Source organism: Camelus dromedarius, chromosome 4 (genome assembly GCF_036321535.1).
Source record: "Camelus dromedarius isolate mCamDro1 chromosome 4, mCamDro1.pat, whole genome shotgun sequence".
In the NCBI taxonomy this organism is placed as follows: domain Eukaryota; kingdom Metazoa; phylum Chordata; class Mammalia; order Artiodactyla; family Camelidae; genus Camelus; species Camelus dromedarius.
Window position 1 is genome coordinate 46,627,698 of NC_087439.1, and position 25,218 is coordinate 46,652,915.

The 25,218-nt window shown below is 43.6% G+C and overlaps 1 long non-coding RNA gene across 1 annotated transcript in view; it reads left to right on the top strand.

Annotated features, from left to right (window-relative positions):
• Window positions 1–24,425, top strand: part of LOC135321215 (uncharacterized) — a 71,596-nt gene extending 47,171 nt beyond the window's left edge. The window contains exons 2-3 of the long non-coding RNA XR_010380780.1: window positions 19,380–19,531; window positions 24,245–24,425. This is a non-coding gene — a long non-coding RNA (uncharacterized LOC135321215). The remainder of the gene's footprint in view (window positions 1–19,379; window positions 19,532–24,244) is intronic.
• Window positions 24,426–25,218: the final 793 nt, after the last annotated feature.

The following is a 25,218-nucleotide window of genomic DNA, read 5'->3' on the forward strand; positions in this document are numbered from 1 at the left end:
CGGGTGCTGGGAAAGTACATGGTGGGCTGGTGAGTGAGTCACACAAAGGAGAGAGTATTGAGATGGGACAGGTGGGGACAGGAAGAACCAGGAAGAGCCAGGTATGGTACCCACAGGTGTGTGGATTTCTTCTAGGAGCGTTTCCAGGTAGAGAGTGACAAGGTCTGTTTTAGAAAGAGCTCCAGCAGTGGGGAAGCCTAGCTTGGAGAAGGAAGGACTGCTCAACAGCCCAGGGACTGGTGAGTTGGAGAACTACAACTGTCTACAACTCCTTTTCTTCTCTCTGGAAAATGTCCAGCCGGCTCCTGGACCTTAGGCAAAAGCGGTTTTGTCTTACAGCAGAAGCAGCCTCGGGCTCCTTACACAGGGAGCCACGGGCCGTATGTCATGGGGATTCAGACAGATGGATTTCCCCCTTGGCCCACATTCCTGGCTTAGAGAGAACCTTAGTCACTAGGTGGGGATGGTGCAGTGGGCGCAGTGTCCGGCTACTGAGGCAGGTTTGGCTGGCTGGTGGTTTGAGGGCCTGGCTCTGGCCTGGTGCCTACGTCTCCAGGGCTGGCAGGGAGGCAGGACCCTCTCCACTGGGTGATGCTGGGCCTGCAGGACCACTGCAGAGTGGCAGGAACCCTGGTGAAATGTGAAATTTCCGTTGGCTGCCTGCCAGTGTTCCCGCTGCAGGCTGACACTCCACCCTGAGGCAGGATGCCCTGCCCTGTGGAGCGGCTGGGAGTGATAAATACATTTGTTTTTGAATTAGAGCCTTTCCTGGCACTGGGGGGAAATGTAGCTGTGGCCGCCTGGCCTCGCTGCTCCCTGGGCCTCCTCACAGCCTGCTCTCTGGCACAATCCAGAGCCGGAGGTAATGATTACACTGGCTTGCCCCAGCCCAAACCTCCAAGGACGGGGCGCTGAGATGAAGGGCCCTCAGACGGATTATCAACATCAAAGGTACCCTAATCACACCACTCCAGGTAATCAAAGCCCAGCACGGCCTGTCCCGTCATTCCCCTTCCTCTGGCAATTCGCTCTCGATCCTATGAGTGGTGGTGAGATCGCCCCTGGAGGGAGGCTGGGCACTTACCTTTCCTCACAGCAGTGTTTATTTCACTCTTCACCTGCTTAGCAAAGTTGAGCTATCAAGTGCATTTTGAAGAATGCTCCAGAGGCTTCCGTGAACTCCAAACCCCAGGGGCAGCCTGGATAGTAGAACTGCCCTTAGTAGGAGCAGACTGGCCAGGAGAGGTGGGCCGGCGAATAGGGGCGGAGCTCCTCTGGCTGCTCCGCAGGGCAGCTGGCCCCTTAATTGTGAGCATCCTGGTGTAGCGCACCCATAGACAGCTACACATACACCTGTATGTGCCAAGTGTATACTTACTGTGTGTGCAAAAAACGGCAGTTGTCATTTAAGCTGCATTATATAATGATAACTAGGTATTTGTCTGGATAGCCAGTTCTCCTTGGTTGATATGTTTTTGGCTAATTTCTTAGGAGAGAGACTTCCAATATTGAAAATCATTTTACTTTTCATTGTTCCAAGCTGGTAAGATATATTATCTTTTGATTAAAAAAAAAACAACCAAAAACCCAAAAGTCAACCCTTCATTTTCTAAGTCACAGTTGTTCTGTTTGAGTGTAACTTAAAGAGGACCTGAGGGCCACAGAGCTGCTGAATCAACCAACAGTGTAACACTGCAGTTAAGAATGCTCAGTCAGAAGACACTCCCATTAGGTCAGACCCCCCGAAAGCTGTGTGATCTTGGGCAAGTTACTCTGTCTGAAGTTCAATTTCTTCACCTGTGAAAGGGAGACACAAATGTTACCTACCTCATAAGGCCATTGTGAGGACTAAAAGGAAACCCAGGTCAAGGTACTGATATTGACACATATACTAAGCATGGAAATACAGACAGGTACAAAGTGCTACTGAACTCAGGAGTATTCATTGGGTAGTCAGGGAAGGCTTCACAGAAGAGGCAATGTTTGGCCAAGCACTGAAGGATGATTAGGAGTTCATCAGGTAAACAAAGATGGGGAAGAACATTCTGAACAGTGCCAGCAGCTTGTACAGAGAGAGGCAGGAAAGAGGCAGAGAATAGGAGTTATTTATTAAAAGATTTAAAAAAATGAATAAAATCCTGCCTCTCATAGAATTATAAACTGAGCATCTGTCAAAGGTTTTATTGAACTCATTAATTAATGAGGAAACCAGAAAGATGTTACAAATGGTTCAAAGGAAAATTCAAAGAATATTCATCTGTAAGTGATGAGAAATGATGAAGAGAATTTATGAATAGATATGAAACCGGTCAATATCCACAGGGCAATAATATACTGCATCTCCAGGGATATAATTTGCACTTCTGTGGCCAAGAATCATTTGCATCCCTTTCACTAGTGTATAACTTACAGAAATAAAATAATTCAAAACCAAGGGAAGACGGAAGACAACCAAGTGCACCAAGTAGGGTGTCCTGGACAGGACACCCAGTAATCTATTTTTGGCCTATTAAAAAAATTTCACATTTTTCCTGACAGTGTGGGTCAGTTTTATTGGACAGCCATAGGGGAAGGCAGGGGGTGGATGAAGGGAGATGAGGCCTGAAGTGTAGGCAGGGACCAGATCACGAAGAGCCTAGACCATCATGCCAGGGAGTCTGAATTTTACTCTGCAGCCCTCAGGGTGCAGGATGCACTGTGGGAGACTGAGGCTGGAAGACAGACCCCAGGGAGAAGTGAAGAGGTCCTGAACCAAGGGGGTGAGCACAGAGATAGAGGCGTGGGATTGAGCTGGATACGGAATAAAGGGACATCTGGGGTGACAGGTTTCTGGAGGACAGAGGGATGTGGTGAAATAACTTGAAGTGGCTTTGGGGGAAATGTCATGCATGTGCACCCAAGGGGGATGTTTTCTCAGGGGGCCCTCACTGTGTCCGTTGAAATGTGGACCTTCCACTCTGACCTGACTTTTCTGTTAAAGAGAAGACATTTTCAAACAGATATCTTTCTTGGCAGAGAATGCATGCCTTGATTTTTCTCTCTGGATTTTCTAAATACACTGATTCCCAAGATACAGTTTGGAGAATTCTTATAAATCAGTTTCTCTCCCTAACCCATTTGGATCCCTTAATTCCGTCATGCAAATGGGTGTTCATTTTGCTCGTTTCCCTCTGATTGCCCCGTAACTGTACCACCCTACACCCCTCCATTCTCCATCTTTTCTGCCCTGTCCTGAGGAAAGGCTGACTTCCCCAAATCATATCACCTGGCTCCCTTGTCCTCCAGCTTCTGGCTGGCTTTGGTGCCCACAGAGTGGGATGAGAGAGAGGGTGGAATATTTATTTCTCCGGCCCCCTCCCTGCTTTGGCAGGTTCTGGCACTGCTGTGTGCCTCTGTGACATCAGCCGTTCCCCGGCCTCAGCTCTCTACCAGGTTCTCCAACACCTTCTCCTTCCTTGGCCCCTCCAGGCCTAGGAGAGTGTTAGGGGTTGAATTGTGTCCCTCCAAAATCCCTGTGTTGAAGTCTTGCCCCCAGAACCTCAGAATGTAACCTTCTTTGGACTAGGGATCGTTGCAGATATAGTTAGTTAAGATGAGGCCATACTGGAGTAGGGTGGGCCCCTAATCCTGTACGGTGAGTGCCCTTATGAAAAGGGGAGATCAGAACAGAGACATGCACACAGAGAGAATGCCATGTGAAGACTGGACTTATGCTGCTACAAGCCAGGAACTACCAGAATCAAGGAGAGAGGCCGGAACAGATTCTTCGCTAGAGCCTTCAAAGGAAGCGGGCCCTGCTAACACCTTGATTTCAGTCATCTGGATGCCAGAACGGTGAGATAATAAATTGTGGGTGTTTAAACCACCTAGTTTGAGTTAACCTTTGTTGTCAACCTTAGCAAACGAATACACGGTGGTGAGAGTTTTCTACTGTGGTTTGTTCCTTAACCCTGCTCACACCTCCAAAAAAACTATCCTTTTGTTAAAAAGTCGCTTTGGAACTCCCAGTTGGGTGTGCCATCTGTTTCTGGCCAGGACGTCACTATAGATTCACTGTTGTGCAGTGCGGTTAGTCCCCCTTTTCCTTTCGGTCTTCTCTATGAGGAATGTTGTGTTCCTGGTCTTTTATGCGCCTCCGAGTTGTTTTGCACTGGAGCCATTGTTTGGGGTAACCTCTGGAGTGTTACTGTGGAGGGCAGTCTGCATTTTCGTAGCCTACTGTTTCTGCAAAGGGCAGTGGAGAGGAAGAGGTGGTGGCAGGAAACACGCACGACTTTCTCAGTGTTTTACAGGATGGCAGAACTCTTGAATGTTAATGCCGACATTCTGGATGACTTGCTTGGCATTCTAGGCCCTCATTTCCATATTGGGATCACATCCATGTAGGGGTCTTCACCTTAAACTCCAGGAAGAGCAATATTAGACCCAAATAGACACACTTGTTTGTGTCCAGCCTCAGTGCAGTAGAAGGCTTGCTGTGTGCCGTGGAGAGCTGCATCCCATCTGCCCCTGCACTTGCAGACACAAATCTCTCTTTATCCCGGCAGCCCTCTCCCCGCTTCTTCTTGCATGTCTCTGAACAAAGGTTAGCCTGTATTCTTTGGCCGGGTGTCCGTATTTCTCCTCTTACCAGCACAATGAAGAGATCTCTTCTTAGCCCAGTAGTCTTATTTATTTTCTCCAGTCAGGACAAGACACATCACCGGTTATTACCAGGGGTGATAAAGTGACACTTAAGCAAGGCCATACAGATGGCAGATGTCCTTGCTGTTGATTTTCTCAGACTTGAAATATGAGCATCTGCTCTTTTAAATGTGAGTGGCACTTATGTATTTAAAAGTTTGTTCAATGTATCCCCTTCTAGAATTTTCTCTTCACAGAATGTTGTGCCCAGCAGGTGGATCTGTGGTGCTCTGATAATCCTCACAGCAGTTCAGTAATAAAGTTTACAATAATAGACTTCTTTCTTATTGTTACTTAATCTTTCTCAGTAACTTTCAAAGTAGTTCTACTCATAAAAATTCCCTGGCCTATCAGAGTCGTGTTGATCCTGCCCCAACTTACCAGCCACCTTTTTGCTGGCCAGTGTGTTCCCTGACACGTAGACAGTAAACAGGTAAATATTTATATTTTAACATTTTTACCCTTTATTCTTGGCAGGTGACTCTGGCTTTCATTTCGTGGAGTGTTATAAAACTTCTTTTTTAAAAAAAGCATAGGTGATATGTAGATTTGACACACATTTTTGAAGGTAGAATGACCAAAAAGTACAGGAAATTCTGGTTTTTGAAAATTGCAAATGTTTCCTCACCTAGCAAATAGATCTAATCCCCCACAAGATTTCAGCGCAATCCTAATAAAGGTGGAATAGAAAGAAAAGTCAGAGGTTTTCCCCTTTTCTTAGCCTTAAGGGGTCTTGGGGCCTGAACACGTGGGCCAGTCCCTGTGGCTGTGGCTGAGCCGCTGAAGCTGAACTCCGCACTCACAGAGACCCCCCTCCCTCCGCTTGGGGCCCCGTCAGGGTGCCCTCCACAGGCCAGCAGCGTGTGTGGGAGGGACTCGCTCTGTCTGTAAAGACAGTACCTCCTTGGAGAGCTGAGGCTGTGCCCCGAATGAGCCTGAGCTCGTTTGCACAGGGAATGGAGAGAGCCAGAAGGACAAAAGTCCGGGGGCTGTTCCTTCTGGGAGTTGTAAGGGAGAAACCACCCGATGCCTCTCTCATAGCTTCTGGTGGCTGCCGGCAATCCTTGGTGTTCCGTGGCTTATAGAGGTACTGCTCCAATCTCTGCCTCTGCCTTCACAAGGACTTCTCTTTTGTGTGTTGGTCTAAATTTCCCTCTTCTTACAAGGACAACAGTCATTGGATTAGGACCCACCCTAATCCAGGGTGACCTCGTCTTAACTTGATAACGTCTGCAGAAACCCTATTTCCAAATAAGGTCACACGCACAGGTTCTGGGGTTAAGACCCCAGCATGTATTTCCGGGGGGACACAGTTCTGCCCAGTGCACATGCTAACTGGGAGCCACAGCATCTCAGAATTGAAGATGTTGCTCAGGCATTGCCCCTGTGGCTGAAAGTCAAAACCTGGCTCTCCACTCTGCCTGTGTTAGGTGCTGATGGCGCCCAAGCTGAGTTTCCTTATCAGCAGGATGTTATAACAGCAGTGCCCACCCTGGGAATGCACATGAGGATTAAGTGGGATGATTCTTGGGGAACAGCGCCTAGCACAGAGCAAGCCCCAATAAATGTTACATAACCTTATCTGACCTCCATATATATCCAGTCAGCCTCCCATAAACAAGTAAGTGTCACAAAGAATCCTTGACAATAAAAAATGACACTTTCTGGTCTGGAAAATACAAGTAAGCTTTTAAGGAATCAAGAATAAGTGCTTTATGTATGGTTACATTTTGATTTGAAAGAATGATGCTTTTGATGGTTATACAACACTGTGGTTTCTTGCATAAACTGTCAGAATAATATCTCATATTTGAACAAGGCTTCTCAGTTTTTGAAATGTTTTCATTTGATTCTCACACAAGCCCTGAGAAACTGGCTGGGTAGGTATTGATAATCCCGTTTTACAGATAAGGAAACAGACAAGGATTAAGTGATTTGCTTTAGATCAGTGAGTGCAGCAGAGAGGGCTGGCTGCCCGACCAATTTGTATTCCCTCCTCTTCCTTGGAAACGAGACCCCTGTATTGTTCAGACAGTGATATGTCCAGCTAAAAAAGAACATTCCCAGACTCTTTTGCGAACAGGCCTGGCCAGTGACGTGTAAGCAGCAGTGGGGAATGAGGGAGCTTCCAAGACAATCCTTTAAAGGAGGCCAATTCATCTGGCAGGGGCCCTTTTGCAACTAAAGCAGGGGGTATGTGTGTGTCTGTGTGGGTGTGTTTTCATCTAAACCCAGGACTAATTGGTTAACATGGAAGTCCCTAATCAGGAATCCACACCACAGGTACATTTGGAGGGTCCTGGTCAGAAGTCCACTTTCCAAAGGTGGCAGAGGACAACCACCTGCATCTTGACTAGGGGGTGTGTTAATGAGCACTAGGATTTGCACAGATGAACTGTGAACTGGCTAGAAATATTGTAGACCCCTGTACCCTTGCATTCCTGTGGCATTAGAGTGAGCTTCACCTGATGAGCCCTCCTGGAGAGGCGCTAGGATGCGTGCTTTGTGGAGTTTTGTGCCCTGATGTGTCCCAGAGGATTCGGCCACTTGTGCAGCTGGAAGCTGAACTGATCGTGCTGGGGAGAGCCGTCGCCTCTGCCCTCCAGTGAACCTCCCATGTGGGGTGTTGTCAGTTGCTGCTTCTCTGAGTTTCTATGAACAGGAGGTCTGATGTTTTTGTGCCTGCTTATGTGTAAATGTTTGTATGTGTGGCAGAATTCTGAAAGAGATCTGACTTCATTTTGACACCCTCCTCACAGGGAGGTGGTTGGGGGGAGAACTATGGCACTCACATACCGCTAACCAGTGGCGTTGCCGTTAGCTCCTGAAAAGAGCCTGATGAACCTGACCCACCAGGTTGACTTAGGTCAATGTCAGTGCCTGGGCAGAACAACCGGCTGTTGCATTGGTTATGGTTACTTGCAGCAGACGGAGACACTGGCCCCAGCAGTGCCAACCAGTTCCTTTTTCCTGCAAAGCTGGAATTGAGACTGAAAAATACTGGTCTCAGGCTCTGTTTATTTCTGACATTGGGGTAACAGACCAGGCATGGTGAGGAGGCCGTGTGGATGGACAGGGGAGAGAGGAGGTCTGCGAAGGGAACGCACAACGCAGAGGCAGGTGTGGGAGACCACGCGGTCCCCCAGGGTGAGGATGGGAAAGGGCAGGGCTGCAGGAAGCCTCCTGGCTTCCCACGGGCTTGTTCGCTCTGCGCTTCAGCTCCTTGGGAATATCTGGCTGATTTCTTGCCCTGAGGTTCCACGATGTACCTCTGTATCTTTACAATAAATTACTCTTTATTATTGCTTTAGTGTTTGAAGTGCTTTCTGTTACTTCAACCAAAAGAACCTCGATGCAATTCAATATCATGCTGGAATGTATATAAATACCTCCTTAAAAGCTTTGTAAATCTGTAGACTCTATTAATATCCATTCCTCCCAACCGCATTAACATCATCTTGATAAAAGACACACACACACACTCATGCTCATGCTCAGTTCAACTACCTGATTACAGCTTCCCACTTGCCTAGATGTCTTAGCTGCACATTTATTTCTGACTCCATAATTCATGTAAGCAGGTTTGAGGCAGACTGAATAAACCAATGAACAGAAAAAAATAGGGCTAAAGTTTTCTTTGAGGTGAATCCCCCTTCTTAGAAGCAAATTTAGTTCAAGGACGAATTTGCCGCCGACCTCATGGCACAGCTCCGGGGCTGAATCCAGTCCTTCATCACACAAAGCACAGAAAGTGCCACGTGTTAAGAATGGTTGCACTGATTGAGTCGTTCCATTTCTTGAGCTCGCCAGGTGCTCTGCTCTGCACCAGCTGCCATGAATCCGAAGGTGAGTGTGGTTCCACCCGAGCGTGAGTCATCCCTGCGGCAATTTCCTGACTCTAGGAGTGCTACCTTCATTTCCCAGTTATCTCCTCTGGCTTCCTTTCCCGATTTCCCCATGCCTCTCACACCACGGGGACAGAGTCTGTACCTCCAGGTTCTCACGCTTTCACTCTTTTTTTCTAGAAGTTTTCTTTTCTTTTGGCCTCCTTGAATTGGGGAATGATAACTCTTTTGATTCTTTCCCCAAATATGTCACCCATCGGGAAATGGTGTTACCTCAAACAGACCAGACACATTCTCACTTGGGACCTTCACCCCGGCTGTTCTCTCTGCTGGGAAATCTCTTGCCCAGAAACGCCCCCCACCCCCACCCACTGGGCTCATTCCCTCACCTCCTTCAAGTCTTTGTACAAACGTCACCTCTCCTGACCACTGGCCTCAGCACCCCAACCCCCTTTACCCTGAACTTCTTTTTCCCACATCACTCCTCACCTTCCAGCACACTGTATCATTTACTTTGTTGTTGTTTTTAATGCTTATTGCTAGAATGTAAGCTCCCCAAGGGCAGGGGGTCTTTGTTTTACTCATGCTGTACCCCAAAGGCCTAGTATAGTGCCTGGCATACAGCAGGCCCACATTGAACATTTGCCCAGTGCCCCAGTGAGTGGTGATGTGGAGTGAGTCCATTTGGGTGGGACACAAAGGCAGACAATTGTCCTTTTAGTCAGGTGTTCGCATCTAAACTCACTCAGGTGACCCTAACGAGGGCAGCATTCAGATCAGAGAGTGCAGAGGTTAGCTGGTGCTAGTTTTGTCAAGTTAAAGGAAGATGCTGTGCACAAAGCAGTTGACATCCCCAGGCGGAAAATATGCACCTCTGTGACATGGTTTATGAGAGACCACGTTGATGGAAATATTGATGGGGAGTATTCTTGACTGTGTGTTATGTTTGGGTACGTAGTTATTCATCCAGTATTTTATGTCCCAGCTTTCTTTCCTCTTGATGTAACTGGCTGTTAGGTTTATGTTAAGCATTATTGTTGTTAAGAGAAAAGCATTTAAAAAGAAAAGAAAAAGTTGGGCTGTGATGGGGAGAACACAGAAGATTAGGTTGTGCTGTAGACACGAGATGCTTACAAACATGTGTTCTGGGCAGCGTGGTAGAGTGGAGGGAGCTAATTCTGAGTTGGAAGGTCCAGGTCATGTCTTGGCCTGATCTCTTCCTCGGAGTCTTGGGTAAATAATTTCATCTTGTTTGGGCTTGCCTAGATCATCTGTACAAGAAGGGGATTGAACCAGGTAAACCTTAGGATCTGTTGTAGCTCCTAAGGGCTGTGACGAGGGGTGTGCCGGGCACTGTGCTATCTTCTGTGGCTGATAGAAAAGTGGAGACAATCCCAAGCCCTCAGGGGGGTCAGTGTTCAACAGGTGATATGTGCAAATCTTATTTAGTTTGTAAGGAGGCAAAATACCACAGGGAAACATTTCACTGTCTTGAGTGATTATTGATTTTAAAGTGCATCAGGAAGTATGAAGCTATTTTAAGTTGTAAAGTGAGGAAGTTGATCATCTAAGTAAAGAAAGGTCATCTAAAGTAAAGGTAGAGTAAGGACACAAAGGGGAATAGAATGTTTCCTCCTGCAATGGACTGGCTGTGTGTGTCCCCCAGATTCATATGTTAAATCCTAACCACCATTGTGATAGTGTTTGGAGGTGGGGCCTTGGGGGTGATTAGGTCATAGGGTGGAGCCCCCATGAATGGGATTAGTGTCCTTATAAAAGAGACCCCAGCGAGCTCGCTCACTCCCCTTTGCCCCATGTGAGGACACAATAAGAAGTGTGCAGTGTGGAAGAGGGCCCTCCCTGGACCTGGCTGACACCCTGATCTCAGACTTCCAGCCTCCAGAACTCTGAGAAATTCCTCTTCTTTATGAGCCACCCAGTCTATGGTATTTTGTTACAGCAGCCCAAATGGACTGACACCTCCACAGTTATGAACTTTAATTTTCCCTCCTTCCATATTCCTAAAGGTAACCAAGTACAACCCGTGTTTTATTTTTTTCCACAAGTCGCCATGTTTAACTTTTTAAACTGAAGAATCAACCATTTAATGGAAAAATCTGGATTTCACATGGAAGATGAAACATAATAAGGGAAGAATAAGGTCACAGGGCACCAGGCAAGTAGCCCCCCACATCCCCAACCCAGAGGGTCAGGGCCACCTTTTTGTGGAACTCATCTGAATAATAGATGTACTGTGTGGCTACCTCACTTGGTTATTATGAATATTACTTTTAACACAATAGGCACTTATAATTCCTTGTTAATGGTAGTTTATAAGGGCACTGTCCCATTCATTTCATATCCCATTTTGTAAGGCCACTAAATCCATTCATGAGGGCACCATCCTTAGTTTTACCCCCCAAATTTTAGTACACAAAAGCCCTCTCCATCCCCAATTTTCACATGAGGAAATGAGGTCCAGGGAGGTGAATCAGTTAACCTAAGGGCTCACATCTGTTCCTGGCAGATCCAAGGTTAGAATCTTCTACCTTAATGAGCCCAGGGCACTCCAGTGGGCTCCAGGGACTATAGGCAAGCAGATTTCTGCAGAGCAAATGTGGTATCTAAATAGAAAGAAAGGGCTTTTGGTTAAACTTGGCAGACTGAAGACGTTCTCTTCCAAAACCCCAACTGAAAATTCCAATAGAGAAAAATTAAGAAGTTATAAATAACAAAAATAGGTGCACTGAAAGGGGAGCTACACAGATTTCAAAATGACCACACAGTTACGGCAGATGGAAAGCAGAGGGAGAGGTGGTAACTGGTTTAGGCTGCAGGGTGGCATTCCAAGGAGGAGGGAGCTATGCTCCCACCCCCAGAAGACCCAGGAAAGGCAGAGGTCCTGTGGCACTATGTGTGCAGGAGGCAGGGAGGAGTTGAGAAACTGAATACAAGGAATTGCTTGGAAGTCTGGGTTTAGATCCCCAAGTGTCCATCCCTACCTGTGCAATCAGACAGTGCCTCCCTCTCCCCTTCCTCCGTTGCCTGCTTGCATAAGGCTGGAAGTTTTTCTCTATGGGTGTTAAACTGAAGAGTCTGAACATAGCCACATTACCCATAGTGCAGGGCAGGAATGAGGTTTGAGGTTGATACCAAGGGAAAACGAAAGGCAGTACTGACAATGATGGAACAGTGGTAATATGGCCACGCAGCCCCTGCTTCTGCTGGCAGCCCGGCGTCATCCTTTCCAGTAGGAGGGCAGGGGTTCTGCCCAGGGGAACTGAGTCACTGCAGAGACCTGCAGAGAATGCCATTTGAAGTCCCACCCCGAAAAAGCTGGCTCACCACCCAGTCTCCATCAATGAAATTCACCAGCCAACAAGTGCTGCCCACACACCTCAAAGCAAACCCACGAATCAGGTTTCTGGATCTTAGACTTCAATGTGAATGAACATCCAGGCATCACCTGATTCTGGAGGGAAGCCTCCCAGATGAAAGAGTCCAGAATCATTCAAGGAGGGAAAAGATTTCAGAGGAAACAGAAACAATGCAGGGGAATAGAATAAAACTTTGCAAACACACACACAAAAACATATTTAATATACTTTGGGAGATAAGAAGTAATGCTGCCCCCATTCATCAGAAGCAGGATGCTTTAATTCAGGAATGATCAAAGGACAAGAAAGAAATTCTTTCAGAAATTAAAAATAGAAGAGCTAAAAAAAGAACATGTGGCAGATAAAGTGGGGAAATCTCCCAGAAAGATGAACAAAAAGATAAAGATGCCCATGAAGGAAAAAATGATAAGAAAAATAAAGAAGCTGGTCCAGGAAGGCCAACCTTCACCCAATAGGAATTCCAGAAAGAGAATAAAGAAAACGGAGGCGAAAGAATTGGCAAAGAAAGAATAGCAGAAGTTTTCCCTGTGAATTTGGAAAGAGCCACATGATGTTACACCACTTGGAAATTTCAAATCCTGTGAATAAAGAAAACAGGTTCTGTTCAAAGGAACAAGGGTTGGAATGGCCCGGGGCTTCCCAGTAACGACATTGGATGGTGGAAGACAAAGGAAGTAAAATTTTAGTTCGTTTCTGTCCTCAGTGGTAACGATATATAATAATGTGAACATGAACTGTTGATTTAACCAAAAATTATGATTTATCTATATTGGGAGAGAGGGAAGGAAAAATAGGGAGGCAGATGTGAGAGTCTTCTAATGGGATAGGAAGCCAATAAATGATGTCCCAAATGGGTAAATCAGTAGCAGTGTAAGCTTGCTATTTAGAAATCTGGGGGAAAATGTAAGATACAGCGAAAAAGGACAGGTCGGGGAGGGGAGCAGGAGACTGTCTTTTTCATTATAAGACTTGTGTGATTAAACTTTGTAAAACTACTTGCATACACTAGGTGCTAAAATCCATGGGAGGACCTTGAAAAAAGATCCTATTCCCTTTTTTCCATTCCTGATCTGGTTGCTTTGCCTTCTTGGAGGAGGCGCCTGACCTTGGTTACCTCCTAACCCCTTCAGTGTTAGGGGATCTGGATTCCCCTTGCTCGGGGGTACAGGGACTTGTCTCATGGGCCAGTTCCCACATAATGTAGGAGGAAAAGAAGTTTCCACTGTGGCTTTGTCCCTGAGTTCACATGGACATGAAATGCATGAACGTTGTTCTTTGTCTTCATGGCGATATTTATGCAAAGTTGTTTTCCTTCTTGGTATGATATCTTTCTGCAGGGCTTGTCAGGCCCAGAATGGACTCAGGTGGTGAATAATGGCTGAATTCCCCAGTCCCTCCTCCTGGGGACCCCACCCTGAGCCTGAACCCAGCAGCGGCTTCATGGGCCTGTCTGTTATCTAATGGGGTAAAGCCAGCCTTGTCTTTGATGTCCTACAGGTTAGAAGAATTTTCTTTCTTGGCATTAACATGAATTTGGGTTTGCAAAAATCAATGCAGGACAATTATATCGTGAAGATATGGAAATAAATCCTTGAAAAAGTTGGAGTGAGAGGAGAAAGCTAGATTAGGCAACACATGATTATAGTTCTTCACCAAAATTTTTCCCCTAAGCTCTGAAAGCCACCACCTCCACCCCACCCCTTTAGATTTTAATAGAATCCTTAAAAGTGCTACAGATCAGGGAAAAGTAAGAACTAAAATATATGCTGTAGATCCTTATCTCTTTGGGGTTTGTGTTCTCACACCTTGGGGTGGCTCCTTCCTATAAATCACAAATTCCTGGGGTACCTTACCAAAGGGGCGGCTTCCCTGGACCGTTTGGTGGGGAGGGCAGCAGCGCATGCGCACCGCTGGTGGGTGGAGAGGAGGATGCTGCGGCCGTGGCTGCCAAAGATCGGTGACCCTCAGGAACAAGCAATGAGTCTGCAGACCTCCTGGCAGCAGCAGTGGCAGCGGGAGGAGCCATCGTCCAGGACATAGTGCTTCCTTCCCCACAGGCTTCCTTTTTTTCTCTTCAGGGCTTGAGGCCCAATTTCACCTACCAGATGAAGGAGCCCCTACAAGTGAACGCCCCAGACTGCACTGCCCAGAAGTAGCCCAACTCCACTGCACATGCTCCTTTTTCTATTTTCTCTCTCTCCATCTGTCTCCCTCCCCACCCCCCCTTTCCATCTCTCTCCCTCCCTCTCTCCATCTCTCTCTCTCATTATGTTTTCCTTCCTTCTCTTTATAGGATCTGATAAATTTTTTAGCTAAATGCTGAATCTTCTGGGCAAAATAGACCCATGTGTGCTTCTATGAGTTTGTTGAGATTAAGGGAGGTGGGGAAATTTATATTGCCTAAATTTGACTTATTTACAATCCTCTCGGTGCTTTAAAAGATAAAAACATCAGGCTTGCCCTTGGATAAGATCCTCACTGAGTTTAATCAAGTGCATGCCAATCTAGCTCAGCCTCAGACTAGGGTGTTTGGGAGCAGAACTCTTGGTGAAAGCGGCGTTTATCTGATTAAGAACACTCATTAACATTTGAAAAGCAAACCGTGCCTCTGCTCTGCTTCTACTTGCCTGATTTCAAGAAGCTTGTCCAGGCCCCACTTTTCTCTTCCAGAAGGTTCTTCCCATGGCTCTGTTCTCATACCTGCCAGTGAAATCAGTCACCCTCATCTCTTGTCCAATTGACTGTTTAGAAGATTCTAGAAGATGCTGGTATTTTCTCAGTGTTTACTACAAACAAATGGGCTGATGCTTTCAGTGGCTGTCCAGCCAGAGGGCGTTATGGAGTAAATTTCCACATGTCCATCCTGAATTACTGACCACCCTCCCTCCCTGGGGCTTTTCAGTTCTTTTCAGGAGCAGCCTTAGCTCCTGATGTCAAGGAGGGCACTTTACTGGCCCCTTGTACGTTGTAGTAAGTTTGCTTCCTTAAGAAAAAAGGGAAAGCAAGGTACCACTTTCCTACCTAAGGGGAAAAGCAATGACCAGTGTATAGTTCAGGTAACATGGTGTGGCACTTAAAAGAAATTTTAGTTTTATGTTACATTTCTACAGTGTTGGCGGCAGAATGCAGACATTTCTTTGTCCTCTATTTTATGCCAAGAAATCAAGAACAAGAGAAGTTCGATTCCATTCAGTTCGTATGATAATGTTTTGTAAACATACCTGGCATGGGGTAACCTGGGGAGCTGGTATAGGATACGGTTAGCAGGTACCCAGCCTTCCGGATTCCATGGGACCACATTTTGAGAAACCCTGACCCTTAGACTTGTGACTTTAAGTGTCATAAAATAGGACAGGGCCTTAAATCTCCTGAATTCTAACCCCTCTCTTTACAGAGAGGCTTTCCCAGGTTCCTGCAGCTCACAGAGCTAATACATCAGTGGCAGAATCAGGTCCCAGTCTTGGTCCTGGGCTCTCTGAGGACCCCATCTTGCTCAGTAGCCCAAATTATCCCTGGGCCTCAGGTATTTCCTGCTCTCTCCCTCTCTCAGCCTCCCTGATTCCTGCTTCCTCCCTGTCTCTATTCTCATTCTAACCAGCATCCTTAACTTGGGTCCTTCCTTCTCTCTGACATTATCCCACTCCTGCCTTCCTTACCATTCTTCTTTACAGTCTACCGCAGTTACGTGGCATTGCAGGGATGGGAAGGACCACTTGCCTCTATCTGATGAACTCCTACTCATCCTTCAAGACCTAACTCAACTTTTGTTTTCTTTAAATCCTTCTGAGTACCCATCAAATTCAGGTAGAAATCCTGAGATGGGAGAAATCCCATCTCTTAAGTGTTTACATAAGAATGGCATTTATATAGAAAGTCCTCATCATATTGTATTGAATTACTTTTTGTTGGCTTGCCTACCTCCTCCACTAGAGTATGAGCTCTTTGAAGGCAGGTACCCTACCTAATAGATCTCTCTTATCTTTGCATCCTCTGTACCTAGATATTCTAGTTGACTATTGTGAAAAATACTCTGAAACTTAGTAGGTTAAAATAACAAAGATGATTTAATTTGCTCATATATGATGATTTAATTTGCTCATATATCTACGATATGGACAGGGTTCAGCGGGGGGAGCTTGTCCCTGCTCCATGCAGTGTCGATTGAGATGGCTCCACTGGGGCTCCACGGAAGTGGTGACTTCCACTGGAGTGTCTTCTTCCAATACAGCTCACCCGCATGGCTGGCAAGTTGGTGAAAACTGTCAGTTGTTTTCCACATGGGCTTCCTTATAGGGCAGCTTGGGCTTCCTCATACAATGGTGTCTGGATTCCAAAAACAAGCATCTCAAGAGAACCTGGTGGGAGAAGCTGTCCTGCTTTTTATGTCTTGCCTTTTATGACCTGGCCTTGAATCAAATGAATAATGTCACCTCTGCTGTGGTCACAAGTTGGGGAGGGAACATAGACCTCCTCCATGGGGTGAGTGTCAGAATCACACTGTGGGAGGAGCATGTGGGATGAGCAATGCTGGAGAATGCAATCTGTTACACTAGCACAGGGTCTAGGATGCAATGAAGGATTGGTAGATGAATGAACAATAAATAAATGGTTAGTAAAACTCAAAGTCTCAAACTTTTGCAGCACCAGAAAGAGCAGTGGCTTCTGAGGAATTCTAATAGGTCACTTGGACTTTCTCTTTTGGGTAAATACAATTTTCTCAATTGCTTTGGATGTATGGAAGTTTTCATATAATTGGGAAAGAAAATGGATTCAGAGACTCTCAAAATACATCCCTTTCTGAATTTTAAATTCTCCCACTGAGACACAGGGTATCTAGGGCACAGGGATGAGAGGAAGGCTTATTTTTAACTCTGTCCCCTTTTGTACACTTTGGATTTTGAACCATGTATGAATCATCAAAGTATCTACTTTTTAAAGTGTTTAAATTCTAAAATGAAATTGAAAATTAATATGTATTATAATGGGCATCATCACGAGCTTACCCTCAAATGACTAAAAAATGTGTAAGATGTATACAAAGATGGAGAGAGAGAAATGGAGGGAGAAAGAAAGAAGATAAAGCAAATGAGCAAAGTGTTGACAATAGGTGAGTTTGGTAAAGGATATATGAGTGTTCTTAGTACTATCATTCTTTGTGCTTGCAGCTTTCCTATAAGTTTAACATTTTCCAGATAAAAGTTTTTTAGAATCATGATGGAATGAACACGGACTGCAGCTGGTAGGCTCCCAGCTCAATGGCTTATTTTTTGAGAGGAAGAGTCTTCTTTTTTTTTTTAATTGGAGTATAATTGATTACAATATTATATAAGTTACAGATGTACAAAATAGTGATTCACAATTTTTATAGGTTATGCTCCTTTTACAGTTACTATAAAATATTGGCTACATTCGCCACATTGTACAATATATCCTTGTAGCTTATTTTATTTTATTTTCCTTTTTTTAATTGAAGTACAGTCAGTTTACAATGTGTCAATTTCTTGTGTACAGCATGTTTTAGTCATACATATACAAATATATATTCCTTTTCATATTCTTTTTCATTATATGTTATTATAAGATTTTGAATATAGTTCCCTGTACTATACAGTATAAATTTGTTGTTTATCTATTTTATATATAGTGATTAGAATCTGCAAATCTCAAATTCCCAATTTATCTTATCGTTTATTTTATACCTAATAGTCTGTACCTCTTAATTCCCCACTCCTATGTTGCCCTCCCCTCTTCCCTGGGAGGAAGGGTCTTCTCAGACGTTTTCTTTGTTGCTTGCCTAGTGCAAATTTAGGTTTTCATTCACAGAACTTCATTTAATTGTTTCCTGGAATAAATCCTTTGGTGAGTTTAACAGGAACACAAATTAGAAAAATCAATGAAAACTAATGTAAAAATGAATTCTCTTAAAATAGGTGGCATCAAGTTTAGCAGATGACAGAAGAGAGGGACAGGTCTATAAGCTTCATGTGTGTTGAACTTTGTGTCTCTAATATTTAGACTGAAAATTCCAGAAGAGAGAAAGGGAAAGGGAAGGGGAAGAACACACTGACGTAGGACTTCCTGAGACAACCCGAGCAGGAAGTTGTAAACGCATTGTCTCACTTGCCGCCTCAAAACCGTGTAGGCAGATGATACTGTGCTTCTTCTGTAACTGAGGAAACTGAGACTCAGGCAGTGGTTGTGTCCGTCCTGATACTCTTGACTTCAAGTAGGGAAACTTCAACTTGACTTGTGCAGCAAGGACATTTATTATCTCACATACTAAAAAAGCTGGGAGCAAGAAGAAAGGACTGAAAATATGCCAGGGATTCTGCAAGCCCTGATAATATGAAGATGAGAAAACCGAGCTACTTCTCATGGGGCACTCACAGTAGGAGTAACACTGGAAAGGCAGACCCACAGCCTGCAGATTTGTTCAGTGTTGGCCATCAGCGAGTAGTCTGTCTTTATTTTAATAGGCACATGTGATTATCATTAAATGAACACATGGCTTACAGATAGCTATTAAATAGCCATTGCTTTTAAAGAGAAATATTTGTGCTTCAAACTAATGATGTATTTTCTCATGAAGACTAATATTATTTTTGTATATTTATATATAATTTTATTGGCTTACATTTTCTGTACTCTTAGATCATTTTGCTTCTTGGCCTTATTTGCAATTTTCTGGTCTTAAGAATCACTTTCATCTTAGGTCAAAAACAGTTTGAGTCATTTTAACATTTCCATTATTAAAAATATATTTTAAAAATTATATTAATTTTCTTGTGGATAATTCTTTCCTTTGCATGAAAACCATTATTTGTCTTATGACGAGTAGACATACTTAGAACTAAAACACCACAGTTCTTCACTGACATTCTTCAAAAGGTCACATCAGACATCCCATTCAAATCTTTGATTTTTTTTTTCCCCATGGTCTTCTGCAAGCCTCTCTTTATTAAACTGTGGCTTCAGTTTCTCCCTACTCCGATTTTCTTAGACTTGTGTTGGGAAAAATATATTGGACTAGCACCCCGTAGACCTCAACAGCAGTTTCAGTTTAGCTGCTAATTGTTCTGTGCTTGGATCTGAGTTTTGTAAAATAAGGTGGTTGACCTGGATCACAGATGCAAGGTAGAAATTATCTCAAGGTCTGACTCTGATTGGTCGTGGCTGCCGGGGTCACTGTGTAATTGATTGGCAATGTCTGCCTTGGGCTGGGAGAATGGTAGCAACCCTACCACATACCTTTTCTCAGGCTAGGTGACGTGTATGCATTATTAGTTCTCTTGTTTGAAAACAGCTTTATGGAAGTAAAATTGACATAAAATAAACTGAAAGTTAAAGTATAACTTGGTGAGTTTTGTCATATGTATTGTGTTAGTCATGTTCTCCAGACACAGAACCAATTGTATATGTTTTTTCTTTTTCCTTTTTTCTCTCTTTTTCTTAGGAATTGGTTATGGAGGCTGAGAAGTCCTGCGATCTGTCACCTGTGAGCTGGAGCCCCAGGAATGTCGGTGGTGTAATTCAGTCTGAAGGCCAGAGAACAAGGGAAACCAATGGTATAGATCCCAGTCTGACGTCAGGAGAAGATGAGATGAGGTATTGTAGCTGCAGCAGCAAGGCAGGAAAAAGGGGCCAATTCCTCCTTCCTCTGCCTTTTGTTCTGTTCAAGCCCCAGTGGACTGGCTGATGCCTACCCACAAGGGGGAGGGCCATCTACTTTACTGAGCCCACTGATCCAAGTGCCCATCTCATCTGGAAACACCCTCAGAGATACCAAAAAATAACATTTGATCTAGGCACCCTGTGGCTCAGTCAAGTTGACACATAAAATTAACCATCACAAGTATATGCCTGTGAAATCATCACCTCATTCAGATAGAGAACATGTCATTTCCCACAGAAACTTCACCGTGCCCCCTTGCAGTCCCTCCCTCTGCCCGTCCCCACCTCCTATGCCCCCCAGGCAACCACTGGTCTGCCTTCCATCACCTGACAGCAGTGAGCTCCTTTTAGAACTTTATATAAATAGAATCATGCATTGAATCTCTTTTGTCTGGCTTCTTTCTCTCAGCGCAACTATCTTGAGATTCATCCATGTTGTGTGTATCGGTAGTTCATCCCTTTTTTATTACTGAGTGGCATTCCATTGTGTGGATATACCACAATTTGTATATTCATTCCCATGTTGATGGACATTTGGGTTGTTTCTAGTTTTTGGTTATTACAAGTAAAGCTACTACAAACACTTGAATACATGAAGACATACACTTAATTTCTTGTGGGTAAATACTTAGGAGTAGAATGGCTGGATCATAAGACAGATGCATGATTAACTTTTAAAGAAACTGTCAGACTGTTTCCCAGAAGGATTGGGCCATTTTACATTCCCACCTGCAGAGTACAGGGGGTCTATCCAGTTTCTCTCCATCCTCTCTAGCCAACAAATGGTTTGTATGTTCAGTAGTTTGGATTTTAGAGATTCTAACAGGTGTGTAGTGATATCCCATTGAGGTTTTAATTTGCAATTCCCAAACACCAATTATGTTGAGAATCTTCTCATGTGCTTTTAAGAAAAAAATTTTTATTGTAGTAAAAAAAAGCATAAGGTAAGATCTACTCTCTTAACAAGTATTTAACTGTACAGCACAGTATTGTTAGCTATATGCATATTGTTGTGCAGTTTTCAGAGGTTTTTTTGCCATCTTTTTTTGGTAAAGTATTTTTCAGATCTCTTGACCATTTTTAAATTGGGTTGTTTGTTTTCCTATCATTGAGTTAAGATAGTTTTTTTTTAATATGTATTCTGGATACAAGACCTTTATCAGATATGTAATTTACAAATATTTCCCCTTGATCTTCAGCTTGCCTTTCCATTTTCTTGTCCATGTGTTTTAAAGAGAAGATATTCTTAATTTTGATGAAGTCTAACTTATTAATTTTTTGGTATTATTCTTTTTGTATTATGCTTATATCTAAAAACTTTTTGCCTAACACAGTCACAAAGATTGTTTCTTGTATTTTCTTCAGAAAGTCTTATAATTTTAAGTTTCATATTTAAATTTGTATCCATTTTCAGTTAAACCTTTTATGTGGTGCAAGATACAGATCAAAGTTTATTTTTACCCCCCATGGATATCCAATTGTTCCTGCAGCATTTGTTGAAAAGATTATCCTTTCTCCTTAGAATTGCATTTTCACCTTTAAAACTTCAATTAAGCATATATGTGTTGGTTTGATTCTGGATTCTATTAATTGACTTGGCACTGTCTTGATCAGTGTAGGTTTAGCGTAAGTTTTGAAAAGTCAAGCAGTGTAAATCCTCTGATGTTGTTCTTTCTCCAAGTTGTTTTGACTGTTCTAGGCCCTTTGCATTTCCATTGGAATTTTAGAATTGACTTATAACTCTCTACTAAAAAAAAAAAAAGGGAAGAAGAAAGTAAGAAAAGAGAAAAGAAAGCTTACTGGTGCTCTGGATGGGATTGCAGCATTGAATCCACAGTCAGTTTGGGAAACACTGGCATCTTAATTCTTTGAGACTTCTGATCCATGAACACATCTTTCTATTTGTTTAGGTCTTTTATAATTACTGTTAGCAACAGTTTGTATTTTTTGAAAATGTGTAAGTTTTACACTAATTTTGCCAGATTTATCTCTAAGCACTTAATTTTAATGCTATCATAAATGGCATGTTATAATTTAAAAACATATTAAAAGGCTTTTAAAATTTCAATTTCCAATTGTTTCTTGCTTGCATACGGAAGTACAAATGGTTTTTGTATATTGATCTTGTATACTGCAGTCTTACTAAACTCACTTTTTAGTTCTAATACCTCTTTTGTAGATTCTATAGGATTTTCTACATAGATGATCCTGTCATCTGGAAATAAAATTTTATTTCTTCCTTTCCAATATGGATAACTTTAAATTCTTTGTTTTGCTTTATTGCACTAGCTAGAACTGTCAATAAAATGTTAAACTGAAATGGTCAGAGCAGGCATCCATGCTTTTTTCTTGACCCTAGGGGAAAAGCATCTGGTCTTTGCTGTCAAGTGTGACGTTAGTGGTAGATTTTATTTGTTTGCTTTTGCTTTTGTTGTGGAGATGCCCTCTCACTTCACTTCCTAGTTTCTGAGAGTATTTATCAGAAACAGATATTGGATTTTGTCAGTGCTTTTTCTAAATCTGTTGAGATGATCACGTGGTTTTCCTTTCTTATGCTATTAATATGGTTACATTGACTGATTTCTGAATGCCGAACCAGGCTTGCCTTCCTAGGATAAAAGCTATTTGGTCGTGATGTATGATCCATCTTATATTATTGTTGGATCAATTTGCTAAAATTTTGTTAAGAATTCTTGCATCTCTGTATGAAGAATATAGGTCTGTAGTTTTCTTGTAATGTCTTTGTCAGGGTTTTGGTGTCAGACTAATTCTGGTCTTATAGAATCTTGGAAATTATTTCCTCTTCTTTAATTTTCTGGGAGAGTTTGTGTAGAATTGATATAATTTCTTCTCTAAATGTTTTGTAAAATTCCCAAGTGAAGGTATTTGAGCCTGGTGTGACTTTGTGGAAGGTTTTAGACAACAAATCCAATGTCTTTTTGAGTAAGCTTTGTTAGGTGGGACTGAGGCAGTATTTAGTCTAGGGTTAATTTCCCTTACTATCTAGTTGAGAGTAGTCTACCCTATATCCTGTGAGTTACAAGGTTTTCCACTCTGGCTGGTGGAAACAGGCACTAGTCCCAGCCTTTTGTGAGCTCTCTCTGCTCCTTGTCCCCTCTAATCCTTTCAGGTAGCCTTTCCCCGGTCTCTGGCAGCTTCCTTTCATGCAGGCACTGAACGACACTCAAATGAATACTCAGGGGGGAATTCCTCTGCCAGTCTCTGGAGTCCTCGCTCTGTGCATCTCTCTCCTTTCCACTCTGTGGACTCTAGTCACCTTGGCTTCCCCAGTTTCCTCTTCTCAGGGAGACAGCCAGACTCCATCTGTGCTCCCCCTCCTTGTGCTGTGCCCTGGAAATTTACTCAATGCAGTAAACTGGGGCAATCGAAAGGCTCACCTCATTTATCTCTCATCTTTCAGGGATCACTGCCCTTCACTGCCTGATGTCCAGAGTCTTGAGAACGATTGATTGTTTCATGTATTTTGTCCGATTTTTTTCAGTTGTTTTGGGTGGGAAAATAAATCCAGTTTTTGTACCTCCATCTTGGTCTGCAATAGAAATCTCCAGGTTTGCAGGTTTATTTAACATTATGATTCTAGATCTCACGCATCATCTTCATCACCTTCTTAAGTTGCTTTGGAACGGTTTGTTTGCTTGCATTCATATTGTGTTTTGACAGTTTCTTTGTTCTTATATGCTATGTCTTGCAGACAGGTTTTGACATTCTGCTTGGGCAGAGTAAGTACATTTCTAAAGGAATAGTAGGAAGTTTCCTTCCCCACTGATGCCTAAAATTTCTCCTTTAGCCAGCCATTTCTTTGAGTAAAGCAATCCTCTTCTAAGCTTCTCTTTCATAATCCAAATATCTATGGGAAAACTAACATGTTAAGTCCTTAGCATTCTGGTTAATTAATATACATATATATATATTTTTTCTTATGAATAATGGGAACAGTTGAGATCCCAAATATCAGAAAGCAGGACATAAAATGTGGGGAAAAGGGTACACAAACGGAGTTATCTGTGGTTTAGCTTTATTTGCAGACTGAATGCCAACAAGATTAAGATGTGTTGAATACCCAAAAAGACAACTTCATGTGGAAAGAGTATAGCTCAGTTCTTTGACCCAAGGATCAAGTCACAGAGAGTTCTGCTGTTACTTAAGTGCTCTACCTGGGCCAGAGCCCATACTCCTTTGGCCGCAGAAAGGTTATTTACTGAAACAGGGTGAATACTGCCTTCCTCCATTGATTGCCACCTCTCCATCAATAGATGAAGAGTCATCTTGGGCACAAGAGTAAGATCTCATTTAGTTATCTTGGTATTTTGGCCAGCAAAATGGAGAGGTGCCTTCTGTATTCCTGTGGTCTTCTTTTTAAAAATAAAGCTGAAATGAGTTCTCAGAATCTTCGTGCTATCTTGTTTTCTAAACAGGTAAAATGGAAGTCAGTGGTTCCAGGGACCTTTGCTACACAAAAAGAAACACTGTAGATTTGTGCCCCCATACGCTCATTAAACTTTGAAACAGAGCTCATGGGATTGGGGGTGGGGACTGAAGAATCTATTTGGAGTGGGGGATGGAAGGTAGTTTAGGTATCCTGTGGGCAATTATCCTGTCTACTACTACAATTATTCCTTGTCCTAGGATTTGATGAGGTGCAGTCCAGAAGAAAGAAATAAACTCCCGCCTCCAGGAAATGATCATCTCAATCACTAGGTTGACATTTCCGAAGTTCTTTGTACTTTTTTTCACTGAAGTCTCAGAAGAAAAGACCTGGAGGGCCTAGGAAGGAAACAACACCGTGCTGTCAGAGGTAACTGAGGCAGACCCACAGTCGGTCTTACAACTTCAGTGCACATCACATTCACCTGGGAAGCTTGTTAAACGATCTGATTTCCAGCCCCTACTCTGAGAGATTCTAACTCAGAAAGCCTGAGATGGGGCCCCAAGCCTTCGTTTTTAACAAGCACACAGTGTTTCTGCTATGGACCTCACTTTCAGAAACACTGACCTAGTTCTTTTTAGCTAGTCAGTGATTTTACTGGCTGGTTCAAGTGTTTCCCAGGAAAGAAGCTTTTCAGGACTTGGGAGAACTGTACTAATTAAGGCACAAAAGAATAATTTAAAAGAGCCAATTGGCAGGGAAAGGCAGGAGGGTGATTCTGGAAAGAGAAGCCTGGCCCTGTGGCTCGAGGCTTCCCCTTCTCCCTTGTGCCCAAACTTCAGACCTGGGTCACCCTAGGTCCTAGGTGACAAAGTGCAAGGTAGCGCAGGCTTCACAGAGAATCGGGGCGGGAATGCCTGTATTGTAGCAGTGGGGCTTGGAACTTGACCATGCTTATCAGCCAGACAAAGGCAGGACCTGTGACTGAGCACGCCAGCAGCCAAGCTGGTACAGCTGGCCCACAAAGAGAGGTGGCAGCAGGGCCAGCCAGAAAATCATGGGAGAACCCTGCGGACAGATAACGAGTCAGGGTGGGGCCTGAGCTTGGCAACCTCTCTGCTGGACATTTGTGAGGCCCAGGAGCCAGGCCAGGCTGGCCTGTACTATTAGACTGGGGGCAACGAAGAGCCTGGCCAGGACTGGGGGGTGGTCTTTGAACTGGGATTATTTTTTG